At 49.4% G+C, this 8,375-nt stretch overlaps 1 long non-coding RNA gene across 1 annotated transcript; it reads left to right on the top strand.

Moving 5' to 3' along the window:
- Positions 1-4,940: 4,940 nt before the first annotated feature.
- LOC118607847 lies at positions 4,941-5,593 on the top strand. The gene is made up of 2 exons (XR_004952880.1): positions 4,941-5,120; positions 5,387-5,593. It is a non-coding gene; the product is annotated as an uncharacterized LOC118607847 (long non-coding RNA).
- The last annotated feature ends 2,782 nt before the right edge of the window (positions 5,594-8,375 follow it).

The following is an 8,375-nucleotide window of genomic DNA, read 5'->3' on the forward strand; positions in this document are numbered from 1 at the left end:
CAGGATTATAGTTTGCAAACTACGGGACAATGAAGCAAATCAAGATGAATTACAGCACTGGCCCTTCCTCCCATCCTTTGACATCTAAATGCGGAATGAGGTCGGTGTGAGTGTTTAAAAGATCTTTAAACACTCGCTCTTCCATTGTCGATGGTTTTCGGCTTTTTTTTTTTTTTAAATGTGGAACTTGATTTCGTAACAAATAGTAGCAAATACTACTTAGTCCCAAAGAATTAATCACTGTGGCGCTGGAGGGGGCGTGGCGTTGGTGGGGGAGAATAGAGTTCTGGGGTCTTGCTGTCCTAGCCATAGCCGCCCCCTACTCCCCAAGTGGGCGAGGACAAACACCACCCTGCAGAACCTGGAGCGAAAAGTCGCCGCCGGTTTTCTGGAACAGAGAAAACCTGTGGTTTTTGCGCTTAGGTTTCTTTTATCTGACTGAAACTTTACCTAGACGCTTTTGGAGTTCAGACACTGTTTTTGTTCTGCTGCTGCCATTTAAAGAGATCGCAGATAATGTCCTCGATTTAAGATGAGTGCTCAAAGCACATTAACTTTTCTTTCCTTTTAAAGCTCTGCCTCGAAACTCTTTTTAAGCTCCGAGGAGAGATCACGCGTCAGTGAGGGGCAGATAAAAGCCCTTTGGACGAGGGTCACCTCCGTCCTTGTTGTTCACTTGAGAGCACTGGAGAGGAAAACGGTCCCCAAGGGCGGACTTTGGCTTCTGGAGACGCGGGGCCCAGCGGTCCCGGCGGCCCCAAGCCTCCACCTCGTGTGGGGGAGGGGCGGCGGGGGAGGGACGGCGGGGACTGGGAGAGGGGATTGGGGACGGGGGCTGAAGCGCTAATGAGACCCACTGGAAGGATTTGGGTTCCCTGCTGGTTCTAGACTGACGGGAGCACTGGGTACCGGAGGTGGATCTCGGCCTAGTGTACTTTCTGAAGTAGAACTCTACCTCAGGGGAATAATCAATCTGCAGGAAATAAAAATTCGAGGTCTGGGAAGAGTTGTCACTCTTCGGTGCGGGCAGGGGGCGGAGACTCGGAACGATTGAGAGGCCCTTTCTCGCACCTCAGCTCCTTTCCCTGGACTTCCAGAGGGAAGAATTACCCTCTTCACCTCCCTTCTCCTTACGCCACCCCCGCTCGCCTCTTTCTGCACCTTCTTCTCTCTTCGAATGAGAAAGCCTAGTTCCCAAGCCAGTGGAGTCGGTCCCCTCGCCCCTCCCGCTCCCACGACTTTCCCCCTCCAGCCATCGCTACTGCCACCATCTCGGTTCCACTCAATCGATTTTTGCTGCATGTCAACACTTATTACCGGTGAGTGTGAGGGTAATTTTTCTCCTTCTCTAGGTCTCTTAATGATTTCTGAGCTAGTTGTGTATTAAAGTGCTTAAAGGAACCTGTAGGTAATCTATAGCATGAACACCAAACTCCTCCGCTTGGGATCGAAGATGGCGAGCGTGAGGTCGGCCCGCAGCCCAGGCCCGGCTGGCCTCCGCCCTCCGCTGCCATCTCTGAGCGTCCAGAGGCTGGGGCCTGGGCAGGAACCCACGAGACTAGTCGTGGTTAGGAGCTTTCCTCCCGTCGCCACCACCACCTGTGCCTCTAACCCTTTCTCCATGCTGTCCTCGATTTTTAACCTCTTCAAAATTTCTAAGGCCCCCCAACTCGTCCTTCTGTTACTGATTTCACATTGGTGAAGGCCTGGGGGAAGGTGCATAGAGCCCACGTTTGCCCCAATTCCCTCTCAGTTCCTAAATCTGAGTTTTACTGTCCATAGCTTGATTAGAAATTTAATTTTAAAAAAATATTGGGCAGCCCAGGCAGTGCGACGGCTCGATTAGCAGGCAAATCCTTCCTTTCGCCTCCCGGCCTTACTTTTTTCCCCCCACTCCCACCCTCTTCCTGCGAGGTGCTGAAACCCGGGAGTCCTTGCAGGAGTGTAACAACAAAAACTTAATGGGAAAAAATAAAAAGCATCTTAAAAGTCCTGATATTCCTCGAAAGCCCCATAAATTAACCCTGTAAAGAGCGGCGAGCTCTTTTAAGACGAGTCTATAAAAACCTGGCGCGATCTCGACGGAGGATGACCCTCCCCCTCCCTCCCTCCCAATCCCTGTCGCGAATGTGTCCAAACAAAGGTCTGTCCTGCAATCCACATCCTAATCCACGGGCGCCCTCGCCGCCGCCGCTGGGCTCCCCAGCCTCCCGCAGCCCACAGTCCACGCAGGGAGTCCCCGGCTCCCAGGCTCCCAATTTAAAAATTTTTTTTTTTTTTTTGAGAGAGAGAGAGAGAGACAGAGAAGGGGCGCGGGGGGTGGGGAGCTGGTGTAATCAGATCAGAGGGCTTTATAAATATAGAGTCCCTATTGATTGACTTATAAAACCCGGCAGGCTGCAGTTGATCTAAGCGCAGGGGAAAGAAGAAACGTGGCCGACTGAAGGAAGACAGGTCTCCAAGTAAACAGAAAAAAGTTCTTGTAGCAGATTTTCAGAAAGAAAAAAATTTAACTATCGTTTCTCCGCAGGCTCATTAATCTGACAATTGCATTTTAACTGAGCTTGAGAAAATAATTGAGGACGAGATTTAAAATAAAACAATGGGTTATGTAGAAACCTGATTGTAAACACATAACTAATTTACCTTTTCAGATTTTAGCAGAGGAAAGCGGGGAAATTTTACTCTAATCTTAAAAAGTTTATTTATCACCCTTGCCCACCGTCACAAGAAGAAAGGCTTTATCATTGGTGACTTTTTACCTGAAAAGACAGAAACCAGAATTTATTGTTTGGGATGCATAACTTCATTCACTTCAGTGCAGAGTATTTTATGCATTTTACATAAATGTTGATTTTAGATTTTGTTTGAGGATGAGAGAAGGCCTGTGAGAAATAAAATAACCCGTTGAAGATATATTTAATTCTACTTAATTATCTTTTTAAAAAAATCATTGCTATTCCTCTTGTAACAACAATGCATTAACAGTTCAATGGCAGTTGTGGAAAACAGGAGATAATTTGAGGCTTAAGTTACTCAGCCAAGGAATGGCTTAAAGAATCATCTAAATTCATTTTTTGTAACATTTGAAAAATTTTTAATGAATATATGATAAAGATTGGGGGGGGGTGCATTTCTTTGTTCTTCTAGAAAGGCTAAGAGAAGGTCAGACTCATTGGGCCCTTCCTGAGCAGGGTGTGTGTCTACAGTCCCTGACTTTGATGGATCTTTCCAGACCTAGATCTCCTCTTCTTCCTGTAAAAATGCTGGTGTCCTTCCCCCAGCTCTCTCTGTCTCTTTCTCCCCATATCTTCTCCCTGCCCGGTTTCTTTATCCACACCAAAGTTGCCCCACCCACTTCTATCGACTTAGTAAATGGCTCACTGCTGCTGGAACCTGACGTACCCCTGATGCCTTCTACCAATGCTCTTACGTTCACACGTGGCAAAGCCTTTCTGCTGTGCCGACGGTTTGCAGCATCGCGGGACCCCCTCGCACACTGTCCTGGGCAGAACCTTTACCCTCGTCACCCTAGGAAGAGGAGACCTAGAACCATCTCTGCTCTCTCCGAGAAGGCGATGAGGCAGCATATCGAATGTGAATTGGAACCCAGACTAGTGGCAACCCAGTTCTTGGACGCTTTCCCCTGTACTGCTTGTGTCAACAGCCCCAACTCTACTTCTGTGGGCGGGTATCGGGGTAAGATTGCTGCACCCAGCTGAAGCTTGATGGCATTGGCTCCGTCCTCCCAGATGGACTGGCAGGGCCTTCGGTGTCACGTCACATGGCTGCCTGCGTTTAATTTAGTTTCTCTGATTCACCTCGCTGTGTACGGGCCTGGGGGCCGGGGGGCTGATGAGCACATAGGTGGAGACCCTGAAGGTATTCTCCTGTGCCAAGGAAGGGGCTTTGCCTGCCAGAGCCCGAGGTCACTTTGTTAGAAAATAATATCAAACAAAATAAAATAAAATACAGCCCTTCTGCGAGTGCTGGGATGCGGGTGATATTCACTCACAGGGATCTACTGACCTCAGCGCCTCCAACCCCAGTTTAAAATCTGTGACATAGTAGGAGCCACTCTTATCTGATGAGGCGGGGTCTTGTCTGTTTCTCTGAGAGAGAGAGGGAAAAAAAAAAAAAATCCGCCTGCAAATGCTGGGCTGCAGCTCCTGGCGCGAAGCTGCCCTCCCCAGCTCGGAGCCTTGTTTCCTGGTGCACTCGCCAGCCTGTCAACGGCCCAGCCCTGGGGGATGGCAGCCTGGACAGCTGGCCAGGCTCTTTGGGACCCGTAGATTCCGCGGAGCCACCTGGCCCAGCTCTTAGAAGGACTCGAGGTGTCGCTGCTCTACGTAAACGTGCCGCAGGGCGCCTTCGCCTTGGGCCTCGCTGACCGCCTGAACCGTGGCTCAGGCACAGCCGTGTCCTGTCGCAGTCTGTTGACTAGAACAGCTGCTTTATCTTAATGTTCATCTTTTGGCCGGCGACCTGGGGAGATGGGTGGTGGCAAGATCTGCGGCCTCACACTGTCCTGACCGTATTTCCAGAGGCACCTGGAGAAGCGGCGGCCCAGAGGCCACCCACGCACCTCCGGAGACCCCTCTCGGGTGTCAACACTGGTGTGGGCATGTTCCCCGGACAACCAAACCGGAACCTAATCTGCAGCTGTCGCCGCGCGCCCACCTCCCGCCCGCGCCCCAGCCTGCAGCCCGGGCGAGCACGCAAGCCCGGTCGCTGGGGCCGCCGGGAAAGCCCTCGGGCCCGGCTGGGGCGAAGCACCGCCCCCGCGCGCCCTCCCGTCGCCCCCGCACGCGCCGCGCTCGGCCTGGGCGGTGTCTTCGTGGGCGGTCGGGTCCGGCGGGGCGCGGCCTCCAGGCTGAGCCTGCAGGGACGCGTGCTGGGCCCCGGTCGCGGTCCCGCCCGATTCCGGGCGCTCTCAGAGTGCGCCTCGGGAGGCCTCGGCGGAGGAGTCCACCGCAGGTGCCCCTTCCCCTCGGTCGACCTCCTGCGCCTTCACTCCCGAGCGGCCATATACCTTGAATGGGTCATCCTTGCCTGCTTCCCGCGAGCTGCCTCGCGAAGCCCTGGGGTTGAACATTAACTAGCCGGAGCTATAGAGCGGGGTAAAACGTTACATATAAAAATGAATCATTATCCGCTTGGGGGGAATGGGGGGTGGGGAGGAGGCCCTATAACGAGCTCTGTACCCAGAGCAGTCCGGGCCATTTCCCAAACCCAATGCAGCCACTTCTAGGGACCATTGGGCCGCCTGCTGCTTAGGTCGGGTGGGGCAGGAAGGATGGTGGTCATCGAACCAGCCTTTCTCCTCAAGTAGCCTGAGGTCGAGGCCTTCTAACGCGAGTGAATCTCCTTTCCTTTCACCTTTTAGGTACACAGAAAGGTCTGAACAGCTTTGTCTCTCACAAAGCTTGGCGGGAACAGCTGCAGTTCTAGGGGGAGACGCTGCCCGAAGGGTCGAGAATCCAGGCTGAGCGGTCGCCTCCCGGGATTCGCCGCTAGCGTGGGCTCTCGGGCTGGGCCCCGGGTGGCAGGGCTAGGGTGGGGTCCATAGGGAGTGGAGCCGGAGGGGAGGCGCGCGGTGGAAGGTGCAACGCGCGCTGGGCCTGGCCAAGCCCAGGTCTGAGACCGCGCGCAAGCCCTGGCCCCAGTCGCACCCCACCCTGTTATCCTGGGTCCCGCTTCGTTCCACCCGGACCTGATTCCTTAAGCATAAGTAACAGAAAGTTTATAAATCATACTTCAGCACTGATTTATGTGCTAGACCCAGGTGCCCAGGCAAGTATACAGAACCTAAGAAAGGTAACAGCTGGAGAAAGGATTTGAGACAGTGCACCCCCTGCGTTCTCGTGCCCTCATCAGGAAACAGCAACTCGTGGTGCTCAGCAAATCCCGGAATAGGAAGGTGAATCTGTTTCTCTATCTCTGTCTTTCTCCCTGTCTGACCCTCCCTTCCTCTCTCCCCTATTCAAGAAAAAAGACAAAGTAGATGCAAACCAGAGAAAGATGTGATGTTACATCAGGAATTTCCAAACAAGGAGCGGAACAGTTCTTGTACCTCTTAAGAAGATTGGTTTATTTCTATGCAAAATGGCTGCTTTACTCAAAAGACAGTGCCTGACTCATAATAACCTCAGTAAATATATTTTAAACAGATAACACCCCTCCACCCAACACCACTTGGACTCTATCTATAACCTGTTCATTGAAGCAGCATAATGTTTAGTAAGAGCATTCACCCAAATCTTTGTATTTAGGTGTGTGAGTAGGTGGCTGGTATGAACTCTGCATCATTCCGTTACTCTCACAGTCATATCTTAGCTTCTTCAGAGCCCATTGCTTCTCCTTCACAGCCTAGATAGTGATCATGAGAATTTCTGGCAGGGTTAAGAGGGTTGCCTCAGAAGCATGCTGGGAACCAGGTTTTTCTGAGACTCAGCAGGCATCAAGCCTGTGGTGAGTACTGTGTATGTGTTTTGGTTGGACATTAATCATTTCCAGGAGAAATGGCTTTGAGTTTAAGATATGGTTCTAGCATGTTCATCTCTTCATGTGGTGTCACTGCTCTGACATCGGTGCACACAATATTCAGTGTCATTCCCGTAGAGCAATACAGCCCACGTTGGTAATCATTCAGCTTTGTGTTACCCTACTTCTCCACGAAAAATAGAGTTGACTCAAATGTCCTACCAGTTACCTCCTGAGAGAAATTAATACATCAAAGCAAATGAATTAAAAAGAGGTATGAATCATACTCAGTTGACCTCCAGTGACTTAGACACAGAGAAACATAGGTGAGGAAAGGGCATTTACTTTGAAAAGTATGGGTGATTGTGGTAAGTGGTATTATAAAGGGTCCTGCAGCGCTTGCTCAAACTTTCTTCTCCCAACCAAATTACCATGTTATCTGACACCCTCAATCTGTTTGTGTCCTGGGTAACAGACAGTTTGACCAAGAGGTCATCGACTAGAGGGCTTGGGTGACTGCAAACAAGTTTGACAAGAAAGGAATCTGGGTGGGGTGCCACTGTGGAGGTGGAGGAGAGGATGAGACCACAGCGGCTGGAGCAGCCTGGCAACCCCAAATCTCTGCTGGACTCTGCATTCACACGCAATGCCTTGTAAGAGAGCAGGGGATTAGGAAGAGCTGTCAACACAGCTTCATGAATAGGAGAAATTACATCTCTCTCCACATCCCTTTTCTTCCCCGCCTTCCTCATTTCCTCCTTTTCTCTTTGCCTTTCTGCTACCTCAGGAGGCTCTTCCCAGAATTCTGCCTGCTCCTCGGTTATCCTCTGCTCGTCTCATCTTCTGAATTAAGGCTTCAGATTGTTTTTAGTGTTTACTCTTCTAGATATGAAAAGCTATTTTAGCCAATCGAGGGTCTACCTGTAAACTATTTGTATTAATAAATATGGAATGTTTATATGAATAGCAAAGGTGTTAGGGCCAATAATTAAAGTAAGTAATATCAGACTCTGTCTTTCATAGCAACAGAGGGACCATGCCTATTCTTTAATAAAGTTCTACTGTGCACTGGTATCCGAAGAACATCAGCACACCCCTTTCACCTCGGGCGACGTTACCGTTGGCATTATGAGCACCAACGTGGTAAATCTCAGTTCAGTTTGCCATTCTCAACTTGGAAGCTCCTCCTCCAAGTGAAACTACCACCCGTGGACTTGCCCACATTGTCAACTTTTTTCGTTCTAAGAGAACACAGATACAGTGCTGTGTAGAGATTATGTGCTAATGTGAGTTTCTTTCTGCATCATTCCATAGAAAGATACTTATATTTCTCATACTATATCTCATACTATATTATTGGCCCAACAGTATTTTATGGTGAGTTTTTTTTTCTTTAATGGTTAGAAAACACCTTCACTGTCATCCTGCAACGCATTCAAATTAGAACATGGTAGAAAGACGTCTTCTTCCACAGAAGAGCTGCCCTATTCCCTCCTTTGATTCTTTTTCCTTTGTCACTTCTTTCAACAACTCTCTTTAGAGGTCATTCTAAATCTCACAACTCTCCTTTTTTACTTTGAAAATTTCATGTCTGAGCACTCATTGTTCTCATACCTGAAAACCACCTTTGTTTCTATTACTCCTTTGTCAACTAACACATGGATGTTTTAATAGGCGTTAAGATTTGTGGATCATTCTCCTTTAAGCTTTTTGTGGGAGCCTGGAACAATACCTGGCAAATAGTAGATGTTCAATAAATGCCTCTTGATCAAGCAGTATAATTGCAATCTTTGCTCCCAAAAATCAAAGTTCAAAGACATTAAAATCAATTAAATTGGCATGACTTAAATCTCAGATTAATTCTAATTAATTTCTAATCTTTTTCTCAACAA

The sequence above is a fragment of the Rousettus aegyptiacus genome, unplaced genomic scaffold (genome assembly GCF_014176215.1).
Source record: "Rousettus aegyptiacus isolate mRouAeg1 unplaced genomic scaffold, mRouAeg1.p scaffold_m13_p_10, whole genome shotgun sequence".
Classification (NCBI taxonomy): domain Eukaryota; kingdom Metazoa; phylum Chordata; class Mammalia; order Chiroptera; family Pteropodidae; genus Rousettus; species Rousettus aegyptiacus.